Source organism: Phasianus colchicus, chromosome 8 (genome assembly GCF_987193195.1).
Source record: "Phasianus colchicus chromosome 8, bPhaCol1.hap1.1, whole genome shotgun sequence".
NCBI lineage: Eukaryota > Metazoa > Chordata > Aves > Galliformes > Phasianidae > Phasianus > Phasianus colchicus.
The window spans coordinates 25,586,745-25,610,506 of record NC_143443.1 but is presented as its reverse complement, the minus strand read 5'-3'; the positions used below and the strand labels follow the sequence as shown (position 1 = coordinate 25,610,506).

The window sequence follows — 23,762 nt, the reverse complement described above, 5'->3', positions numbered from 1 at the left end:
TTTCCTTGCCACATTACATCTCTAGGTACATCTGGTATTTTGAGTGCTACCCTTGGTTGCAGAGCTACCATCCTCATGCTGTTAAAAAAAGGTTTCTCCTCCTTTAGTTAATGAGATGCAATCTTTGCATCTCATTGAAACAGAGTAGTAAAGGCTGGGAATAAATAATACTTGAGTTAGAACAGAACCATTTAGATTAGAATATTGTTATGATCCTGGCCCAGAAGAAAAGACTGAAGTCAAACTGTTTTCTGATTGATAAGATCAAAGTGCTATCATGCACTGACTCATCAGCCTAAGAGATATACTTCATCTGCAGTTTTAACTTTAGCTTTTTCTTTTTCCTTATTTCCTACAGGGGAATATAGTTATCTATTTCCATTCACTATGCTGAAAGCAGGACAAAGAGGAAATCTGTGTTGTAATGCATTTCTTAACGTGAGAATTTCAAGATGTCTTCCTTGTTACCTGCAGTGCGATGCAGCCTACAGGCATCCTAGTTCTAGGTGCTATACACACGCAGACAGTGAATTGAATAAAATGAAGAAAACCTGGGAATGACTTTTCTCACCACTTCTGCATTTGAGTCTCACACTATAATCCTGAGTTATTTTGACAAAGTGGATCTTAACCAGACATTAAAAGAACTCACCATTGTATATGAGAGCTCAGAATGAGATGGGACAGACCAACATCTAAATATGCTAACAGAATATAGGGGTAATACCTTGAGTCCTAGGAGCTGCAGAGACTTGGAAGATACCAGCCAGTCTTCCAGGGCAAGAGCTCCATGCTGTTCTGTCAAAAGACTTCCTTGCTGCTGGGGTAAGTCTGAGTGATTTGAAGATCATGATAATTTATGCTGTTTTCCCTAGAAATGTTACAAAGTTTTGTTAGCAGAGAGTAGTATGACTAAAATATATCCTGTCAAATATTTACCCATGACTTTTAAGTGCTTAGAGAACAGGTTATCACTAAGGTCCGTATAATGACCTTCCACAAAGCTATAGTAGCCCAACCATATGTATGCTAAGCAGGAGCCAGACAACTGTTGGATTACCTCAGCTTCTCTGAGACTGTAGTAAACCCAAATATTTTGGACACAAATATCTCTAGCCAGTATGTCATTTATGTTGTGCTTCTTATTTGAATTAAAAGTATACAAAGAAAGATCCCAACTAGAATCATTATATGTGAGGTTCTGTATTCACCTCACTGCAAAGAAAGGAAGCTACAATTCCAAAGCTTTGTAGGTTTTGTACTTTACAAGCCTTAAGAGACAAAAAATGGAAGAAAAAGTACGAAGAAGCAAAGCTGTTGAGGAGAGCGTCACAACTCCTTACCTTTGGTACAACATAGATGCAAGCGAAAAGCCTTGCTTTTGGTAACAAAACCCTTCTCCAGCCTTCTGTGGACAAAGCTAGTTCTAACAGTGCTTCTGGGACTACAGCTGCCTGGAAAATAAGTGCTCCCCAGCCCACAGTGTGGGCCATTCACCCCATGCCCTGTGCCACACATCACACAGAGACAGCTGCAGGATAGAGCTCTGAAACGAAGATTGAACTGACAGCTGTCTTGGCCCTTGCTGCAGAAGGTGAATAATACATGTACATGAAATACAGTGTAATAAAGAGCTTTAAGGGAGAAACCCTTTGGTTCCTAACCCTCTCTGCATAGGAGGAACGTCTTTATTCTGCCACTGGAGAGTAACACCAGACGGAAGGACTGAATTCGCATCTCTTTTCTCCAGGTACAACAGCCTTCTCTAGGCCCTGCTGCAGAACCACAGGACAGAGGAGAAATAAGATGGCAGGTGTTTCCAGCACTGTAACTAGATTCAATTTTCAGATCTTTCTATCTTTTCCTTTGTGTTAGTGAAAAATCACACACAAATTATAAAGAAGCTAGGACTTGACCACCGAGAGAAATAATAAATAACTAACAAAAAGCTCTCTTTCTTCTGCATTTTCCTTTTCACCAGATGATGCCTGAAAGAACATTAACATCATGTCTACAAAGTCTTGACCAGCTATCTGCAGACACCTGCTGGTAGGATTAACTGGATACTAGCTAGCCTTTGATTTTGGCATCTTTGAATATTTGAGCGCTTTTCCAGTAGACAGAAAAATATACAGTGAAAAGGAGACTTTTAGAAGGATACAGAGAACATCTTGTGTGCATTCTAACCATATTTTCAAAGAACTAAAAAGGTTTTCTCTTTCCTGAAGAACAGATGAAGTTAAAAGATTTGTTACAAGCCAAGGCGTGAGAGACCATCAGAGTTGTCAAAGCCTACTGGCATATGGAATTTGGCAGCAAATGTGAATAATGAAAGCATTTACCTTGTGTGTCGTTCTGCCCCCATGGACTGATTGTCTTATTTACACCCTGATCCCGAGTGCTCAAATCTAGAATGAAAAAGTATAGGAACAAACTCCACTGTTCAACTGCTTCATGATCTGCATATCTGTATATCTATATATATATTAGGAAGAAGACTTCAGTACAAACCTTTTCCTCATTTTCTTGGCAGGACTTCCTCTGATGTGATTGCTGGATATAGCAGAGAACCTGATACAGTGGTTGATATTGCCCCTTCCTCTCCTATACTCTCACCTCATTTTCTCCAGCTTCCCTTATCACAGACATCCTGAGCAATTCCCAGCTGTGGGTGTGGTGAAAGGTAGGGAATGGACACCTGTGGCGAGCATAGATCATTATGTAGCATCATTTTTCAACATTCCTCCAAATCTTCCCTGTTATGTCAATAGATTGCTTTTGGAAGAACCCGAGCCATGAAGCAAACTCCCAAGTAAAACCATTTCCTTTTTGTAATTCCTTTTTCAAAAATAGAATCTCAAAGCCTTTTAGGAGACACAACAAGGAGAAATAAAAGCCTACTTCACTTATCAGAACATTTTACTGATAAAAACTGTCAGACAGCCTCCTCTTCTGCATCTTGCTCAATCCTAGAACACCAGCATATAACACTATGTAGACTTGTGAGATAAGTAGTATCAGCTCTATTAATAAAATGTATAAATACATCCAGGAGGTTCCTCCAAGGAGGGGGAAAAAAAAAGAACCTCTGTATACACTGTGTTGATATTGTTGTTTGATTAAAGTCCTTATTTGCTGCAAATGTGGCCGTGATTACTGTATTAACCAGCAGACATTAATTACCAAGATACAAACCTGCAGGTTACTTAATGGATTGAAGCTGGTAAAGAATCTCATTCTTAATTAAATTCACTAGAATGTTTCCTTAGCCTGAAGACTCATAAGTATATCTTGTTTTCAGAATCCCTTTCAGCCAAGTAACCAGTTAAATAATTTCAAATTAAATATCTTAGTCAAGACTTAGGATTTGAAATTACTCAGCCTACTCAGGGAATTGCGTTTCAACAATATTATAATATCATCAGGGAAATTTCTACCCTCCCAGTTGTGGAGAAAGAAAAAAAAAAAAGTAAATAAAGCATTTTTTTAAATAAGATTGTAATTTATTTTTTTTCTAGAAGTTATTTCATTCTTCGGCCATTCAAGAGACCAGCAACTTTCATCTACCCAAAGACTGTAAGTGCTAAGCCTCATTCATGTAATTAGGTCCAAGTACCTAGGTTGTTACTGGTTATGTCCTAAATTGCTGCTGTTCACACATGCTCCCTCACTGCTGAGGCCAAACAGTTCTCTCTTCCCATTATTTGTAAATATTTCAAAGAATTATTTCTGGGGAGAGGAGGAACTACACCTTAAACTGATTTGAGAGAATTTCTTCCAGTTGTCTTCCCCCCTTCCCTCCCCCCCCCCCCCCCTTTTTTTTTTTTTTTTGAAGTTTAGCTTTAAATATTTTATTTTCACCAGAATGAACATCTCTATTTCCTTACTTCTCTTTCTTACTCACCTGAGATGGACGGACAACAGCAAAAAAATCTATCCATCCATCTATGGCTGAGTTGTTCATAGCAGCCAGTAGCGTTTGCTACAGAAGGCTGAGGATGCCTCACATGAGTCCTCTAATGCTGTACCCTTCTGTTCTAAAGAACAGCAAAGACAGCTCATCTTTCAGTTTCAGATCCTTTTCCAAAATAATGTGCTGTAGCAGGAATCTTCCAAAACTCAGTGCTGCAGCATAGAGGCAGGGAAGGTCCTCCCAGTGTGGCTGTGCTGCCCAGCTGAGGCAATGGTCTGTTGTGGGAAGTTCTCAGTCCAGTTCCTGCTTTGAGCTTAGTGGTGCCCAGCTGAGCTGGAGAAATTCCTTTAGAAAGACATCCATCCTTAATTAAAGCACTTGTATCTTTTAGGCGTGACAATTTGCTTTCAGAAGAAAGTGAATTATTCTAGAAAATAAAAAGTATTCTACAGGGTTCTACAGAGCTTTCTCATGAGAGAAATCTCATTCAATAACCAGATTAATGAACAAGAACACAGCTCTCTCTCCTTTTCTCTACTGCTGCAGCAATGTAGGAAAGATGAGTCTCCAGAGGAGCTCTGGAAGACACTAGGACTTGTCTGAACTTGAACACAAAAGGTAATGACATAACATTTTTTAGCATTTAGTCCAATGACAGGGTGGAAAAAAGAGCAGACGAAGAGCAATTTGCAAGCTGCACTTTAGGTATTCATATCCAGAAATAATCTGACAATGTGAATTTACTTCCTTCTAGGCTGAGCTTTTTAAAAATGTCCTGGATTTGTTAAAAAAAAATAAAAAAATAAAAAATACAAAATTAAGATAAAGGCTGGGAAAAAAAAAACAAACATTTTTTGCTTAAGAGGGCCATTTGATTGGTCTTTGAGCAATGCCACGTAATCCCTTGCAAGCAGGACATGGAGATGGAAAAGGCCACATTAAGAACTGCAGATTCCATATCCTCAGGCAGACTGCCCACTGATAAGTCGTTCCACAAATTACCCACAGAAATCCTCCCTTCTGGGAAGCTGAGTGCACTAAGTCATTTGAGAAAACCAATGCTTAAGTAACCAGATATGAGCACTTGTGGACCTACTAGTACTTCTGCAGTGGCTTTTCAACCCATTTACATGCCCACACTTCATACGCACTCTAGCAAGTATCTGCACAGCAGATTGATTTAGTTGAGCTAGCAGGCTGAAGCTCATCAGTGTCTAGTACATAAGTACATAAGTGTTTACTTCAGTCTTTTTTTTCTCCCCTCCTTCCTATCCCCCCTCCATTAACATATGTATGATGTGGACTAAAATCTGCAATTATTGCTGTGCATAGATGTCAAAGTCCTGAGCCTGCTCTGCAGCACAGGGTGCCACACAGTGCTTTCTGTATTACAGTGCATGTGTTGGCACTATAGGGCAATACCTCTTTATCCATACACTCTATTTAGCTCTCTTTGAACCACTGTGAGGGTGAAGTACTGCTTTATGACACTTTTCAGATCAGACTCTGGGCACCTGATGGAGCTGTAGGTACCCCTGTTTGTTGCAGAGGAGTTGGACCAGATGCCTTTAAGGGTCCCTTCCAACTCAAATGATTCTACGATTCTATGATCTACTGTGCTCTTCTACATTATAGTTACCATTTTCTTAATCCTTTAATAAAGTTACCAGGAAGAAACTTCAGCAAACCTAAAAGAGAGAAAACAAAATGGCTCTATTATGAAATGAGAACAAACCTCATCATGCCAAATTTCCAGCACACCAGTCCTCTGCCCCTGCTTTGGAAGAAGATAAGACAGTGGTGGTGATACGTGCAGACAAACAAGGAGTCTCCAGGGTGATATTGCTTTAATCACTTCAGTGAGTAAGAAAATCAGGCTGCAGTAAGTTGTCATGTAAAAGCTCATGAATAAAAACCAGTGAAGCAAAACTTGCTACACAGGGAGATGCTGTTCCTTTCTACAAGTTCTTTCAAACTTAATGCCGGGGGCTTTAGCTGAGTGTGTATAAGATCATACTATTTAGTCACAACAACAAAAAGACAGTTAAATGAGCCCAGGACTGCAGAATCATGTACATCCCATAGGAAGGAGATCTTCAGCTATGACTGTAGATATCTAGGGAGCAGACCAAACAATTCCTGGTCTTCCAGATAAGGAAACTATTTTATGAGACCTTTGTTCAACTTTTCAGTTGCACATGTTAACCAAGTGCTTGTCACACTAATGGCAATGCCTGATTTCTTCTGCTCCAATAGACAGAAAGTGGATAATCCTCACTCAGAAGAGTGAGAGTACCTGCTTATTATAGCACCAGTGTTAATGAAACCTTTGGCCTAACTCAGGAGTGATTCAATTAGGTGATTCTCAGACCTTCTGCACTAGTTTTTTTTTGGTACAAATAGCTGATCCATCTCCATTACTATCCAAAGTGATAAGCCGTGGCACAGCCACAGGACCTACTGACGTATGGCTGTTAGCAAACGTGCTGTTAATCAGCAAGGATGACATCAACAGGAATGAGACCCAGGGCTAGGAAAAAGTAAGAAACAGGTGAAAATCCTGCCTCTGTGGCAGTCACTGGAAGAAACAGTACTGTGTTCCTACTGATCGTCCATAGCACGATTTGGTGGGCTCGGATAGGATATTTTAGCTGTTGACGCATCTCAGTCGACCTAAAAAAGGCCAATTGATATCCTACTGAAATAATCGGGAACTCATTAAATGTGCAGCAATAGTGGTGATCAATATGCATGGAAAAATGTAATTTCACTTACAACTTTGATGGAAAACTGATGATTTTCACCAGAAATTATCTGAATGCTCATGAAGTCAACTGGAGTTTTGCCATTAGCTTCGATGAGCTTTTAATCAGAGCACACATCTGGACAGGGCATAAAATTAGTGTGTTATTCTTCAGACATGGGAAAAAATTATGTTGGAAATTCATCTTCCTTCACTTAGGCAGATGTGTTTCCTCACTACCAGCTCCCTTCCTTTAATTTGTTCTTATGCCCTTCACTGTCAGAATGCCAAAGCAGTAACACTCTCTCTGTTGTGGTACAAAAATTGCAACAGAACTCAGAAACTTAACAAAGATAGAAATTAATTAAAACAAACCACAAACCCATCCAAGTAAGACAAAGGACATCACTGCTTCAGCACATAAATATGTTGATGGAAGACCTTTAAACTTTACCTAATTTCAACAGTAGCATTAGGACAAAAACAAATGAACAAACAACAACAACAAAAAATAGCTTTGTGTTTGCAAGGTTGTGAGTGAAAGGGAAAATAATACTATGAACTGCCCTAATATTCTTCATTTCAGTGAATATGTCTCTAGAATACTTGGAGTGATGAATATAACCAAGAGATGGCAGCAGTTCATGCACTATTCTTCTACCTTATCTAGTTTGCACACAATTTTTTTTCACATAAGGTGCAAAGAAATTAAGTTGTGTTTAGCTTATGATGAAAATTGCTTCCAATAGTATTGAAAAGAAGGGAGGGGCAGAGACTGAGGAGAGAAGGAAAAGGAGTCTGATGAAGGGATTTGGAAATTTGTTTTTAGGCATGCATCCAAGGACTCTTTTGAAAGAAATGAGAACAGTTTGCTGTGTAAAAAGAGCTGAACAACTCCAATTGGAAATCTCTTATGTTATGTACACACATCATATACATCTGCACTACTAATGGGTGAAAGACACAAAGGGGTTTGATTTACTGTGATCTGCTATAGTTTTAGGAACATAAATCCACATCCCATGAAGACTGGCAATAAAGATTGCTACCAGATGCTACCTTACCTTCACTTTGCTGGTAGGATGCTCTTGCTCTGCTGAGTGTCTTCAGCCTTGTTTCCATGAGTAGGGAAACTTTTTCAGGTGCTGAAACTGTTTATACAGGACAGAACTAAAAAACTCACATTCAGTCACAAATATGGACCTAAAAAGTATCCCTGTGTGTGGAATCTCTCATGCAAATCCCAGTGCAGCCTTTACTTCACAACTACATCTTACACGGGCTGTGCACTTTCCAATATCTTCTGTCTGTTTAATCAGTGAAAACATGACTCCTGTAAAATCTATCAACTTTTTGGATAGGCAGTAGACTTCAAAAAAGTTGAAGTGGCCTCATTTGTGAGAATGGATTACTTCAGAGAGAATGTGGAGTAGATGAGGCATTGATAGCACGATCAGAAAAAAAATACTGCAATTATTAGGCACGTTTTATAGAGGACTGAGCAGATGGACAAAGATGCACTTTATCTCCTTGTTAACTTCAAGAAAGAAAATTTTGCATTAAGAAACTGAGTTATAACATCCTGAGGGATTCAGAAAACGTTTAGTGATTTGGGAAAAGATGATTGCATCAATAGAAAACTTAGATCATAGCTCAGTAGTTCAGACAAATACAGATAATCACAGACTTGCTTCTCTGACAGGTAGATAGGTATATAAATATACACATATATAAAACACGACACAAGTTATCACCATTAAACTAAATGTTTTTGCATTGTGATCAGACTTCACTACCAGCACCATCTTTCACAGTTGCAACAAATGATGTTTTTCTCCCTTTACTGCATACAGACAAAAGAACAGTCATGGAAAATTCCAGAATGCAGAAATTCCTTCTAAAATGGCTCTAGGTATGGTATAACTGCAGCTCACAGTCCTGAGGGGTGTTTGCTATGTATTACTGAGCACATCAGAGTACACAGGCTGTTCCCCTGGCAACCAGAAAAAACTCCTTTGTACATGTGTGTATTTAAGCTCTGGATATGTATGGGATCATTTTCATTTGGATAGCAGATGTTGGCAGCATGGTCCAAACTGAAGCAGAGTCACCTGCATACGTACTGCCTACTCTTTGCATGATATCTTGATGATTAGTGCACGCATGAAGGATGTGGAGAATGTTCTTTATAGTTCTTCCTCCTGTTTGTGATTTCCTTATACAAGGATATCCTTATAAGGATGAAAATGTTAGAACTCCACTTGCCCTTACTCTACGTGTTATGTCCTGACCTTCACAATCAAGTTTGATCTTATGTACACTCTCCATGAGTATCTGCACTTCAGGATTTAGAGTGGTCCTGTTTCAGTTCAGAAAGAAGAGGGTGTCCCATTTCCAGGATGCTCCAGGTCATAATTCATGTTCCTAATTTTTAATCTTCTTAGGCCAGAGCCCACATTCTTCATCTTCAGACTAATCACTTTGAACACAGATGTAATGCAAAAGAGAGAATACTATAGTAGTAGAATTCTTCCTAAATATCTCAACTACAGTCTTGTGTTTATTACTTATCTCTAAGAGGATATTCATTAACTATAATGTCCATTCCCTGACTATTTTTCAGAAATGAATATTACTTCCACTTACTCATTCACTGCCAAAGCAAGCAAATGCAGGTAGTGCAGACTTCTGTCCTAAAGTTAGGTGGCAAAATGGTACAATGAGACTCAAGAACTTCGTTCACATGACCTTGTAAAATCATAGAATCATTTTGGGTTGAAAAAGACCGCTAAGATCATCTAGTCCAACCCATCTCCACCATACCCACTAACTATGTCCCTCAGTACCACATCTCTGCAGTTCTTGAACACCTTCAGGGATGATGACCACATCCCTGGGCAGACTGTGGCAGTGCATCAACACTTTTCTAAGAAGAATTTTTTCCTAATACACAACCGGAACCTCCCTCAGTGCAACTGGAAGCCATTACTTCTCATCCTACAGCTGTAACCTGGGAGAAGAGGCCAACCCCCACCTTACTCCCTTTCAGGGAGCTGTAGACAGCAAACATGACATAACATGATATGAAACATCTCATCATTTGCAACTACATGACGCACTAAAATTATGATGATTCTAATTATAGCGTATTTATATTTAAAAAGTACAATTCTCAAACAAACCAGTATTTTTTGAAATTTCTTATAAAAATCTGAATGTGTCAAAATTTATATCTTGAATTCACATGTGTTAGAAAAAAGGTGCCACATTAAAATTAATTTTATAAGTAAGGCTCAGCCAAAGCTCTTGAGAAACTTTTTGGGTCATAATGAAATAGCTTCATAAGTAATGTGATATCCATGGATGCTCATTTACAGGCAATAGCAATTGTCTAGCTACAGCTATTTTCAACATGATTGCAGGGCATAAATTCTTAACTTATTATAGAGATTCTATTCACTTTTCTTCCATCTTTCACTGCTTTGATTTTATGCCAGTGTAATGCCAGTGATTCTGGTGGGGTCAGGAGCATGTAAAACTGTCGTAATTTCTTGTTGGAGGGAGTCTGAGAAGGAGCCCCCAGATAAAGTTCTGAATAAAACATAAAAGATTATTTGGCTATAATATAAAAAAGATAACCTGCACTGACATACATAAAGCAGATTAACATGGTCTATGAGTGAGTTGCTGTCACTGTGGGGAAGGCATTAAAATGGTTCCCTGGAGACTGAAGTGTATGGAGAGGCCTTAGCACAAGAACTTAGTCCCATTTTTTTCTCCTGCATGTATCCAGCACATCTCATTCTGCTTTTAGGTTCCAAGTCTGCAATTTCAACATGAGGGAAAAGCAGTGTTGAGTAACCTAAAGGACAAGAATTCTTCAGAATGGGAGGGGATATCACAGAATCACAGAATGGCCAGGGTTGGAAGGGACCTCAAGGATCATGAATCTCCAATCCCCCTGCCACAGGCAGGGCCACCAACCTCCTCATTTAATGCTACACCAGGCTGCCCAGGGCCCCATCCAATCTGGCCTTGAACACTTCTAGGGATGGGGCATCCACAACCTCTCTGGGCAGCCTGTTTCAGTACCTCACCACTCTCTTTGTAAAGAACTTCCCCCTGACGTCCAACCTAAATCTCCCCTCCCTCAACTTCAAACCATTTCCCCTCATCCTGCAGTTATCTACCCTTTCAGAGAGTTGATTCCCCTCCCCTCTCTAGGCTCCCTTTAGGTACTGAAATGCTGCAATGAGGTCACCCCGCAGCCTTCTTTTCTCCAGGCTGAACAAGCCCAGCTCCCTCAGCCTGTCTTCATAGGGGAGGTGCTCCAGTCCCCTGATCATCTTCGTGGCCCTTCTCTGGACCCTCTCCAACAGCTCCCTGTCTTTTTTGTACTGGGGGCTCCACACTTGGACGCAGTATTCCAGATGGGGCCTCACAAGAGCAGAGTAGAGGGGAACAATCACCTCCCTGTCCCTGCTGGCCACCCCTCTTTTGATGGAGCCCAGGATCCCATTTGCCTTCCGAGTCACAAGGGCACACTGCTGGCTCATGTTAAGTTTTTCATCCATCAAGACCCCCAGGTCCTTCTCCACAGGGCTGCTCTCAAGGACTGCTCCTTCCAGTCTGTATGGATGCCTGGGATTCCTCTGGCCCAAGTGCAAAACTCTGTACTTCACTGTGTTGAACCTCATCAGGTTCACCTGGGCCCACTTTTCTATCCTCTCGATGTCCCTCTGAATGGCATCCCTTCCTTCAACTGTGTCGACCACACCACTCAGCTTGGTGTTGTCAGCAAACTAGCTGAGGGTGCACTCGATTCCGTCATCGATGTCATTGATAAAGATGTTAAAGAGCACCGGTCCCAAGACAGACCCCTGGGGGACGCCGCTCGTTACCAGCCTCCACCTGGACATAGAGCCATTGATGACCACCCTGTGGCCTTTCAACCAGTTTCTTATCCATCGAGTGGTCCAACCATCAAATCCACATCCCTCCAATTTGGAGATAAGAATGTGGTGGGGGACGATGTCAAAGGCCTTGCTCAAGTCCACGTAAATGAAATCGGTCGCCTTTCCCTTGTCCACCGATACCGTCACTCCATGATAGAAGGCCACCAGATTGGTCAAGCATGACCTTCCCCTGGTGAAGCCGTGCTGGCTGTCACTGATCACACGCCCTTTCCTCATGTGATCAAGCATGTCATCCAGGATGATCTGTTCCATGATCTTCCCAGGCACAGAAGTGAGACTCATCAGCCTGCAGTTCCTGGGGTCCTCCTTGCTCCCTTTCTTGTAAATGGGAGTGACGTGACCCTTCCTCCAGTCATCTGGGACCTCACCTGACAGCCACAACTTTTCAAATATGATGGAGAGTGGCTCGGCAACCACCTCAGCCAGCTCCTTCAGAACCCTGGGATGCATGCCATCTGGCCCCATAGACTTGTACACATTCAGTCTCATGAGGCGGTCTTGGACCTGCTTTGTCCTCACAGCAGGGGGGGATTTACCACTCCAGTCCCCACCCAGAGGTTTAGGGATGCATGGCTCAGGGACATGAGAAGTACTGGAATCCTAGCTGCCAGTGAAGACCAAGGCAAAGAACTCATTCAGTACCTCAGCCTTCTCTTCGTCCGTTGAAGCCAGTTCTCCTTTTACATTTACCAAAGGAGGTACACTCACTTTGGCCTTTCTCTTCTGGGCCAATGCAGAGGAAATTGAACTGGAAACTCCCCAGCCCCAGTTGAGCTTTAAAGCTGTGCTTTAAAAGCAGCCTAAGTTGCCATCACTGCTTTTGTTGCTGGCATTAGACAAACACAGAGGGCTTTGGCTGTTGGAGCCAATACCAGAAAAGTGACCAAGTATAGAATGTATCCTACTGCTTATGTTCATCTTTGAAAAAAAATTATGTGAAAAGTTTGTGACTGTAACAGTACGGTAAAAGTGGAGATAACATGGAAAAAGCTGGCAGGGAGAGATGAAATTTTTCAGTTGGTCTTTTCATACAGTCAAGTCTGTGTTAGTGCCAACAATGTAGGAAGTCAGTAGGCGTCTGATTATCATCTCCCGAAGACAGAAAAATTGCCATTGTAGCAATTTCTTTTTTTAATTCAGATGAATTTTAAAATAATGGAATGTATTTATAGAAGCTTTGTTTGCTTCTTTTTTTCCCCTACTATTCCTTCCACCTAGCTGTCTCACACAAAAGCTAACTCTGTTATACAATTGGCAGCTTGGAATATGAACAATATATTTTGTCTTAAGCTTAAGTTAGGGTTGTGTTTTTGGACTACTTTGGGGGAGGGGGAAGAGGGAATCCCTTTGTAATGGCTTCTAAATAAATTCAGTATCAATTTAAACTATTAGAGGAAGTTAAATCAAAATAATTAGGATATTAAAATACTTTGTGCATTTCCAATCACTGGTTTATTGCAAATCTGGATCTTTTCCAAGGAACAATAATAGAATGAATAAATTAGAATGTTTCCTTCCCCTTAATATGAAACCATTTTCTCCTGGAAAGATGATTGATAACTTGCATTAAACACAAAACCAGACTGATTTGCAGACATCCTTAAGGAGGGGTTGGAAGGAAAGGAGAATAAATGCCACATTAACAGAACATTACACAGACACGCACACACACACACAAAGTGTATTAACCAAATAAAAATGGAAAACAACATGAAAGCTACCATAGCACTTCTTATTAGAAAAATATAGTAACTCTAAACAAAGTAATTGCTAAAGGTACCATGGTATGGAGGCAGAGTGAGTACCTGGGGATTCTGATTGCAAATGCTCTGAACCATTTTGGAAAAAAATGCAGAAGGGTTCAGAATGAGATAAAGTTGCAGCATGCCTGACAAGCCTGCATAGGAGCCTGGTTCCTACTGCAAAGGTCCTTGAACCTTAAACCTCTACGTGTAACTGATGCACCCTAGAATAGACTGAAGAGAACAAAGATGGCTAGACAAAGCTTTAGACTCTGTAAATGAGACAAAGAATTCAAAACAAGTTCAAATGCTCTTGAATCAAGTCAATGTGGTGCTACTGACAAAAGAGTCTGGTAAAAATGTATGTTATAATATAAACAAGAGAATTCTGAGTGGAGAACAACATGCTACACTTTCTCAACATTTGATAATGCTGCAGGATTAACACATCCAGGTCTAGTGATTGCAGTTCAGGAAGGATACAGACAACTGGTCTGAAAAGAGGAATGAGTGAAGTACTGACAAACATTCCCAAAATAGAAATATTTGAAGAGTTTAATCCATCTGTTTATAGAAGAGATGGGGTGGTTTCATCCCAGTTCACAGAGATTTCAGTGGGGAGAAGTTCACTACTGAAACCTGATCTGATAAAGTTAAGGTATACCTAGGAATTAGAATCTAGAGTTAAACAGCTTGATAAAGTACACATTTTTAATAGGATTTTATCAATCATTAGAATAACACAAGAACTTTCATGGCATTGCTACGCAATTTTAGATTATCACCAAATGCTCACAGATATATATATATTTTAATTTCCTAAAATCTTTTTAGAACTATGTAGTTCAAGCAGGTTGGAACATCCACACTATACAAATGATCCCTTAGAAGCTCACAGTGAGTCCCTCCTGGGCTTTATAATCTTTATAATGTAGAAGCTGATGACTCCTGAAATACCTAAGAGTTTCAGCTGCACCTAGCAGAGCACAACTCTATCTCTGCAAACACATTTCAGTGCCAAAGCAATGCACAGCCATACCTGCTGCAGTGAGGCACTGATACTTGAATGCAAATCCCTTGGTTTTTAATTTATATGTCCTAAGTTTCCTGTTTAAAAAAAGTGTTTGCTTTTCACCGTATAACTCCTTGCTAATCCTCCTCATTTACACTGAGTATTAGCTGTATGGATAATTGTACTAATTAATCCTGCACAACTATAATTGAGTGGCTGGGCTGCACAACAGCATGAGAACTGGCATGGCACTGGGAACCACGTTATCAGATCTATTTTCTGAGTAAGTCCTATTATGTTTTGCAGGATGGATAGAGAACACAATGAATTTAATTACACAGGCTTTCAATTGGCTTTCTTGTAAGCTAGAAAACTCTCTTCTAGCTCTTCCACTTTATGGAAAGCAGTGCTTTCCCCAAAGTCACACTTGCATTGCACTTGACCAGCTAATCCTTCAACCTGAGCAGTAATCACTGGCTAATGACTAATGACCTTGCTTCCAAGGTCAGATCCCCAGACTACACTAGAGGCTATAAACATTCTCCTAAATTGGTAATCACCACCAACAAAGTTTGTGATTAACTGCAAAGAAAACTACTCCTCTTCTGAGTAAAATAAGTCACGCCAAAAGAGATGCCTCCTATTTATTCACATGGAAATAACAACAAAGAACACAATAACACTATCTGATAGAGCAAATTCTCTGCTACAAAACATTTTTCAACATAGTCACCACCATTAGCTGATTCATGCAGATGAGCTGCCTAAGACACTCTTGATCTTGGGAATTATTTAACATAGTCTTTACTTCATGATGAAGTTTTCACATGTCATTCCCTCCAAAGGATCATTGCCCTTTAGAAGCTGTCCATTAAAAATCTGGGTTATGGTCCTGAGTCTACCAGTGACCTGCATCAGCAAATCGCTCTGACCTCTGCCTGACACATCCACTGCTCTTTAGCTTTTTCCAGCTCCCATAATAATCAAATTTTCAGTATTCTGACACCAACAGTGCAAGAAGAGACCCATCCCATGAAGGGGACACAGATTCTGTCAATGGATATAGGCTATCATTGGAGATGGTACCTCAGATCCACAGTACAATGAAGAATCCTCTGGAAATTCTTCTTCAGAATACACAGTAAGTAGGCTTCTGATTTCAACGTTTGGTTTAGTTAAATACTATGAGTTTGTGAAAAGATCCTGTTTTATGCATGCTTTTTTGTCTATTATCTATGAACAAGGAGATGACAGATTAAGGGAAATTTATAAGCTTTCTTATTGCTAAAATGTTCAGATTATATTGAAATATGACTCTTTATCAAATGAAATGAAAAAGGAAGGCTAACCAAGTGAAAACATTCAGAAGTGAGAAATGCAGTACAGGACTACAGAGAGACTGTCGGAGATTCACCTTCTTTCATTATTTATACTTCCCCACAGTAGCAAAAAAATGCATTCCTATATTCCATATAAAATATAATGCACTTAATTGATCTAAGTAATTTCAAGGCTGCTGAATAGCAGAAGCCTCCAGAGTGGAATATTCTGATTTAATGATCACATAAAATTGCTCAAAGTGTTTTTAATGTCATTGTAATTTCTGAGTTTATTTAATAGTTGAGGGGGAGAGAGGGTAACATTAACAGTCATCTGTGAGGCTTGCATGGCTGTATATAACAAATGAGACATGTGGATGCCACAAGAGCCATCATTTTAAAATGGCTGCAGTAAAAACGCAGTTATACTGAGCATTTGCTTTAGGCCATGACACAGTTTAATGAGAATGATATTGCATTAGGATTCAGGACACCTCAAATTTGTTTCCAAGTGTTTGACCTTTTAAGAAGTCAGATCTCCTCTTGGTTCCACTGATTCCTTTCTCTTTCTTTCTCAGCAGCATCCATTGCATTCATAAACATTTCAGCCAAGAGCTGCCCTATCCAGATGTCCACCACAGTATTGTATTCCATGTTACAGTCTGCAGAGTACGCAGTAAAGAGATTTATGTATTTATTTTTTATTTGCTGTGCTGTGAACAGCTGCTTTCCATCCCCCGTCATCAAAACATTGATTAATTTCAGATCTTTGTTGGTAGAACATCTCTGCCTTCTCACTAAGCCATGGCTGGGAATCATCACTTTTACAGGCCAGAAGTGCAAAGCCAGGAGATGGGCCTTGTGGGAGTCAGCTGTATATCCAGTCTGTAGGGCTGCTTGTTTCAGTGCAGGTGGACTCCCCGATTCCCTGATTTAAAAGCTAATTTCATGTTATTCTCCACTTCTTTCCCTCTGTTTTGTTTGAAGTTATTTTAATCTCCTCTCAACCTTGCCATTTTTTTTCCTTTTGGACTTGTCTAATTTGCCTCATTTCTAAGTTGTGATGATATCCTCAAGACACCAATTCATAACTTCCTCATGTTGAAACTGTTCATTAAAATCTAATTTTTACTATCTAATTCTGGCTTTTTAGCTAATGAAATCAGAGTAATTATAAATATCCATCTTGCAACACTGCATATTATGGATTGAATATAAAGACCCAAAATGGAAGAAAAGCACCACTTTCTTTCCTCTAGCTGCAAAGGAAATCAGCCCAGTCATAAATATATAGATTAAAATATTCTTCTCTAAGTTAATTTCAGTATTAACTTTATACTGCCATTAAGGTTTGCCTGAACATGAACCATAAGGGACTACATCTAATTTCAACATCTTCACATGAGAGAGGTTTGGTTTCCTCAGATCCATTATTTAACAAAGAGAACTGAAATGCTTGGAAAGAAAGGTACAGCTCATGCTGTATTTGATCCAGAATTCAACAAGAGCTTTAACATTTTCCAAAAATATTAGAAAACGTGGAAGGAAAGAACACTCAGGAGAACTTTTAGTACTTTTTTCTAGTTCTATTTTAGTTGACTTCTCTAGACTATATTCATGTCCCACTGAAATTATACAATCGCATTGTATTAAGGCTTCCTATGATACCAAAAAGCTATCGCACAATCTCAGAAGTTTGTAAGAATTTCCTAATATTTTTAAAGCTTTGTCAGCCCTAACTAAAATACGTTATACACACTGATGGATATTAATATATTGATGCTACAGTCTGATAAATGTCAGAGTAGGGGAAAGACAATCAAACTTACCGCTGCAGACTGGGGATCTGTTCCAGAGTACGTCATTTGGTAGCTGGATCTTTTTGAAACAGTGCACTTTGGAGAGCTGAAAGTCAGTCCGGCAGATGCACAGCTTTAAAAAGACTTCAGAAGGCTGTGTGTGTGTGAAATACTGCAAGACTGATCAGGTTGGGAAGTTGTTATCAGAACAGAATCATTTGTTGAAACCTAAATTATTTACCTGGTGGGATCCATTTTTATAAAGTCTCATAGATCTCTGTCTGGCTTCTTGCCAAAGTGAATTATGGGAATGCCCATTTCTCCTTTGTGCAACAGCAAAACGGCCACACTTCAGATTGCCTTGCAAACAGGCCCTGATGGGCTTTCATATCCAGGAGTCTGAGTGAGCTGAATGCCATAGCCTGAGGCAAGGTTCATGTCCTTACTGTAACCTGCAAGACATAAGCAAAGAAGTTTCAACTGGGAATTCAATTGAAGTTGATGAGAACTGAAGCTAAACTGCTTTTTTGGGGTGTGTCTAAGATCTTGGGCACCTAGACTCGTTCCTTTCCTAAATTTTCAGTCATACAATAAAATAATTTGATGCTTTGTAGCCTTTTTAATTTCCATTTTTATTTTTCTGTGAGTCAGTATTTATAGTCACTGAGGAGAGAACTGCTGGTAGTAAAGAAGTTAGACAGAAAGTCTTCACTCAGAGTGCCTCAGCCACAGCGGAGGTGTTCTCTCACTCCACATTTCACACAACAACTCAGAAAGATGAAGTTTGTGTAACAAATGCAGACAAAGTTATCACTGCCAGTCTCTACAACATACAATTTGATTCATGCAATCTGCCTCTATGATGAGATGTCTCACTGTAATAGCATAATAACCACTAAAATAACCATTTAGTTATTAAGGCTACTGATTCTAAGTTTGTTTTAATCAAAAGCTTCAGATCATCTGATTTGATATCTGTTGGCAAAAGTACTTCTTGGCAGCGCATCCACAGAAGAGACAGAAGGAAGACTTGTTTCAGGCATAGAGTCAGCTAAAGGAAAGTAAAAATACAAGGAAAGTATTCTTCATGGTCAGTACGACGCTACAGAAAGTAGAGTGGAGTTCAGTGACAGAGGGGAGAGATTCTGCCATGTAAGAGCATGTTCTCCGTGGGAGGTTAATAAAAGGTGATCCTACAGAAATTTGCAGCTGCAGCTTTTCATGCTGGAATCATGAGCTTGAGTCTGCAGTGTTTGAATAGTAGGTCCTGATGAGGTAATTGGCGGTCTGATGGCATTTGCTGGCATCCAGCAAGGCAGTGATTCTGGGGTTATCAATTATTAGCTCTTAGCTCTTCTGAAAGTATCAGGGTTTAATCTTCTCACAGTCAAAAAAGAAAGAACCCAGCACCTTACACCATATTAATGTTTGCTCTAGTTCAAATGGGGGTATGGTGGACCTTTCTGGCATCCTGATGACTCTGATATTACTTAGAGTAATACGGAAGGGTAATTCTAGGAGTCAGCTTTCTTTTGGAAATAAAAAGGATCTGGCAATTACTGCAATTGAGTTTTAATATGGAAAGGAAAAGGCCAAAGAAAGAAACTCAGAACAGCTACTGCTTATTTCTATTGCCAGCTGGGTGGCATTAGAGAGGTCAGTGGTCACTTGCCACATTACTTCTTCCTGCAATGCAAAGCACATGATAAATATTTTGAAAGCAATGTTCCTGGAAAACAGCAGTTTCAACATAATTGGCATAAGGATTAAAAAAGATGATGTGGAAAATATCCTGGACCTTGAAATATCTTTTTGTTTTTGACCTACTGCTCAGGGAAGGAGCTTCGGTTCTGTGTAAGGATTGCCAAGTTAGTTAAGCCAAACCAGGTTCACATTGCAGCCTAGAGCTGAAGAGCTGATATGATTGTCTTGTCTTCCTGTGCACACCAAGATCCACAACTAAAATGAGCAATGCCTGTGTATTGGTTAACAGAGCTTGTCTTTAAGGAATGAAGAAGAATTGCTTGTCTATTCTGCTGCAAAACCCTGAAGAAGGGTGGATGTTGTTCCTGACAGGATCAAAAACAGATCAGAGCTCAGGGGAATTGATACTTCAGGGAACCTGAATCTATTTGCTAGATGTTCTTTGCATGATTATCTGAGCCACTGTCTTTTGACACTGTTGGTGCATGGCCCAGGTATTCACACCAGTAGCCTGAGGATTACTGTCAGCAGGTTGCAGAATTCATTGGGAAGGAAGAGGATTTTCTGTGTAATTTATCCTTTCTTCGATGACCTGTAATGCAACTCTGCATTACTCTAAATGAACCACCCCAGCTCACCAGCAGTTTCTCCAGGTGCATGTGAGGGACAGACCATGAAACAAAAGAATACAAGTCTGACTGGGGAGTCTGGTCAACTCTCGACCTTGTATCTTCTGTGAAGAAACATCAGTCTGACATGCAGCTCCCTCTGACTAAACTTTTCCTTTTTTTTTTTTCTTGTAGTGGAAATGCTTGACATCTGAACACTTAAAAATCTCTGTTCTTCTCAAAAACTGTGTGGAAATTGATGATCAATGATTTTTGTTTGATTTCCATTTTCTCACATATTACCCCTCGTTCTCTTTTCCTGAAACTACAAATTCTTCCTTTTCTCCTGACCTTTTTCCATCTCTTTTTTTCTCTGTACACACTGTTTCTTTTCTTTGATTCTCTCTCTTGTTCATCTCATGTTCCAGTGTTCAACTCTATCCTCTGACTGTGTATTATGTATTTTCAGTGGACGAGTTTTCTTCCAAAACTGACTCTGAAGAAATCTGGTATATAACCTGGCTATTTATATCAGCTTTTGTTAATGCTGTCAAGCTAAACAAATATGGGAAATTTTGAAATAAGTATAAAAAACATTTATACAAATAATATCTTTGCAGTGCCATTTTTGTAGATGAATGAAAACAAAAGTTTTTTAATGTTAAAATATATTTGTCCTTAAAATCAATTTTTAAGTTACTATACTAGAACAAAAGACAGCAAGTCAGAAAAAGTAAAAATCTCTAGACTTTCACTTTAAACAAAATACACTGGTAATGTTCAAAATGAGTAATTTATTGTGTTTTAGATTTTGCTCTTGTGTCGCATAAGATCACTGCCATTAAGCCATGAGCAGTTTTTAAAATCCTTTTTGCTGCACCACAGAAAAGAAACTCTGTCTCTTGTTCATCCATTCCCTTCAATTTTTGAATTGTCAATTTTCTCTCTGTCTGCCTGCCATCGATATTATGTTGTCTCCACACGGCCAGTTCCAGCTTCTCGCACAATAGCCTTCACTGGTCTATAAACACCAACAAATTAATGCTATGTTCCATGGAATGAAACTGTGCTGCTGAAGGAGACTGAGGGCTAGCAATAGAGAAATCACAGACAAATTTGCAATGTAATACAGCACCAAAAGGAAGGGCAATGTAATCTTAGGCTACAGTCAGAGGGAGATTACATTACAGAGCAAAAAAAAAAAAGCCAATAATTTTCCTTTGAACAGCTTTGGCTGTGACTGCACCTGGAATATTACATCCCGGGGCAGAGAGATATCGACAGATGAACATTCAGAAAGAAGAGCAACAGCAGCTGATTTACTGGGAAAAGTTTAAATGAGCTAAATAAGGCAGCTGTGCTCCTCTGGGCAGCACAGGATGAAGAGCAGCATGACTGGGAGCAAAGCACTCACTGCTGTAGGAATACGGATGCAAAGCTGTCATCTAAGGGAGGTCAGATCTCTGCAGGTCTGCATCTACCTCTTACCTTCTCCTTCATCTTTTCTCTAAGAATAAACCTTACTGAAACTAAGTTTTCTGACAACCAGGCCATAAAAGCAAATTACTGCTTCTCAGCACGTAAAATTTCTACCCACTGAACAATGAAGCTCTGGATCCTTTGCCAGAGATAGCAATCTCTGTTCAGCTGCACAGCTTGGACTTCTCAGGACAATAGAGCCCACACCCTTGCTTAGCACAGGTCGTAGAAGCAAGCACCACAAAGGGGCTAAGCCAAAGGGTGAGCTTATTTCAACTTTTCACTTTCTCGTCAGAACTTAGCAGACAATAGTCAAATAAAGGCCTACGACAAACAAGATTAATAATGAAATTAAACCAACAGTGTGAAACCCAGCCAAGATCAGGGTCCAGATAGTCTTTGGTCGTGCAAATATGTACTGTGAAAAGCCTTGAAATATCAAGAATTTAAGCAAACATTCTGTGACACTGTGATATGTTTGTATCAGATTATGCAGAACATTTGCTTTTCATGATGCTCAGAGAATGTATGCACTGCTCGCTTAGGATGTATCTTGCCCTTTTGAAAGCAATTTGCCCCCCAAAAACTTCACCAGGAAGACAGCAGGCTGCTGCCCTAATCCCAGGGGGATTCTCTCCTGGCTTCTGTTATACAGCTGGGGAAGAGCACCATTTTTGCATATAAAGAGATGGGTAATAGGAGCTGTAAGCTGACAGAGCTGACAATGGGTTTAGCAACAGAAGTTTTCAAGCACCTTGCATAAAATGGAAAGAATTTGTGTTTTAAGAGCTGAGAACTTCTGGCGCACAATTCATATGAGATCTGTTGTGAACACAGTAAATCACATCCTGCAGAGAGAAGTGGAAAAGGACATTGTCAATTATCAAAGAGCACTCTGCTTCTTTAAGAACAACTAGCTCCGTTACGATCTTTTTCTGTCTTAATTTTCTTTGCTGTTGATTAAGTCCCTGAAGACAAAATACTTGAGAAACCAATGGCAGGCATTGGAAGCCAAGGACAACAACCTGATTATCACACCTCCGTGGAGAGCTCATCCAAGAGGTCTGCACATGGCCATGTTGTCTATGGGCCGACAAAAGAAACCAATATTGAGACTTCGATTGGATCTAACTGAGTTGTAAATGAATAACGTGAATATCCTTGATACAGGGATGTGGTCACTGGTGGGACACTGACTTACATCGTACCGGACAGAAAAGAAATAAAACTGTTGTGATTTTATCGGGAGGAAAATTATATAGAACATTTGATTAAAAGAAACAGGAAAAATCAAAGCCTAACATACACACCCAGGAGTTATCTGAGGTTAAGAATTAGTTGTGCAATAAGAAGTAGAACTTGCTAACTGTCTCAGCTATCATTTAGGAATCTATAGTGAAATGTCTAATTTATTATACAAATTATACCGAGGCAGAATAAGGCATTCTGTTTAATCATAAGGACTGGGATGGGTAGCAAGGGTGGTGATGGGGAAATCTCACATTTTTGAGAAAGATTGAATATATAAGTCAAATCTCACTTAAATGAAAGTATTAAAATAGAGTGCAGAAAGTAAAAGAGGTCATGCTGTTTCATCAGGATTACTTTCAAGTAGTCAGGAACTAACTCATTGGGTTTTTCATGAGAAAAATGGCTCAACTTTATCTTGCAGCTAAGTCAGTTCCTGTATGGTGTGGGAAGTGGCTAGTTAAATCATTCATATAAACCAAGAAAAGTTAGCATTTCTTGTTAACATTTGTCTAGGGGATAAGAATGTTTCCTTTCCTCTGCCCCCAGAAGGTATTATCTATGCATGTTCTTAGTGACATTAAATGCTCGCTCTACCTAATGGTTCATAAGTGAAAGTAATTCTTATCTACATGGAAGGAAAAGTTTCTACCAGGAGGAAAATCTGCAGCCCATTTCCCAATTAACAGGAGAAAAATTGCCTTTGAAGGTCACTGTTGGAGCAGAGAAGGGCAGGAAAGGAAGAGAGGGTTAGAAGTGACCACAGGTAGGATAGTCATAGAGATGAAATGATAAGGCTGCAGCTCTCAAATACTACTCCAGAATACTACTTCATTTCAGGTTTGCCTCTTTCAATTGAGGCAATCTGTTATAGATCTATGTACCTTAAAGGAAATCTTATGTTGGAAACCTCAAAAAGGATATGTTAATCAAAGAAGCCTAAAGCACATAGGAAACAATTTCCCTCAAGGAATTTTTTGTGTTAGTTATAGTCAGTAGATAAATTTGTGAGGATAATGCTAAAACTGAAGTTCTCTAGTCAGCAGCAGACCTTGACAGCTCTACATCCTAACCTCTTAGTTCTTTTATCTTGTCTCTGAATTCATAGGCTTGAGATTAGACCTTAAAACTTCTGAATTAATGCCATCATTTCAAAATCCAGAATCTCATCTAAATATTCCTGAATTTTAGAGATGTTTCTATGAAGAGTTCCTTGGGG

At 39.6% G+C, this 23,762-nt stretch overlaps 2 long non-coding RNA genes across 2 annotated transcripts in view; both read right to left on the bottom strand.

Moving 5' to 3' along the window:
* Positions 1 to 733: 733 nt before the first annotated feature.
* LOC149917084 (uncharacterized) lies at positions 734 to 2,661 on the bottom strand. The gene is made up of 3 exons (XR_016468573.1): positions 2,512 to 2,661; positions 2,343 to 2,408; positions 734 to 871 (listed from the first exon to the last, which is right to left on the bottom strand). It is a non-coding gene; the product is annotated as an uncharacterized LOC149917084 (long non-coding RNA).
* Positions 2,662 to 17,754: 15,093 nt separating this feature from the next.
* LOC149917083 (uncharacterized) overlaps positions 17,755 to 23,762 on the bottom strand; it is a 126,430-nt gene continuing 120,422 nt past the window's right edge. The window contains exon 3 of the long non-coding RNA XR_016468571.1: positions 17,755 to 17,956. This is a non-coding gene — a long non-coding RNA (uncharacterized LOC149917083). The remainder of the gene's footprint in view (positions 17,957 to 23,762) is intronic.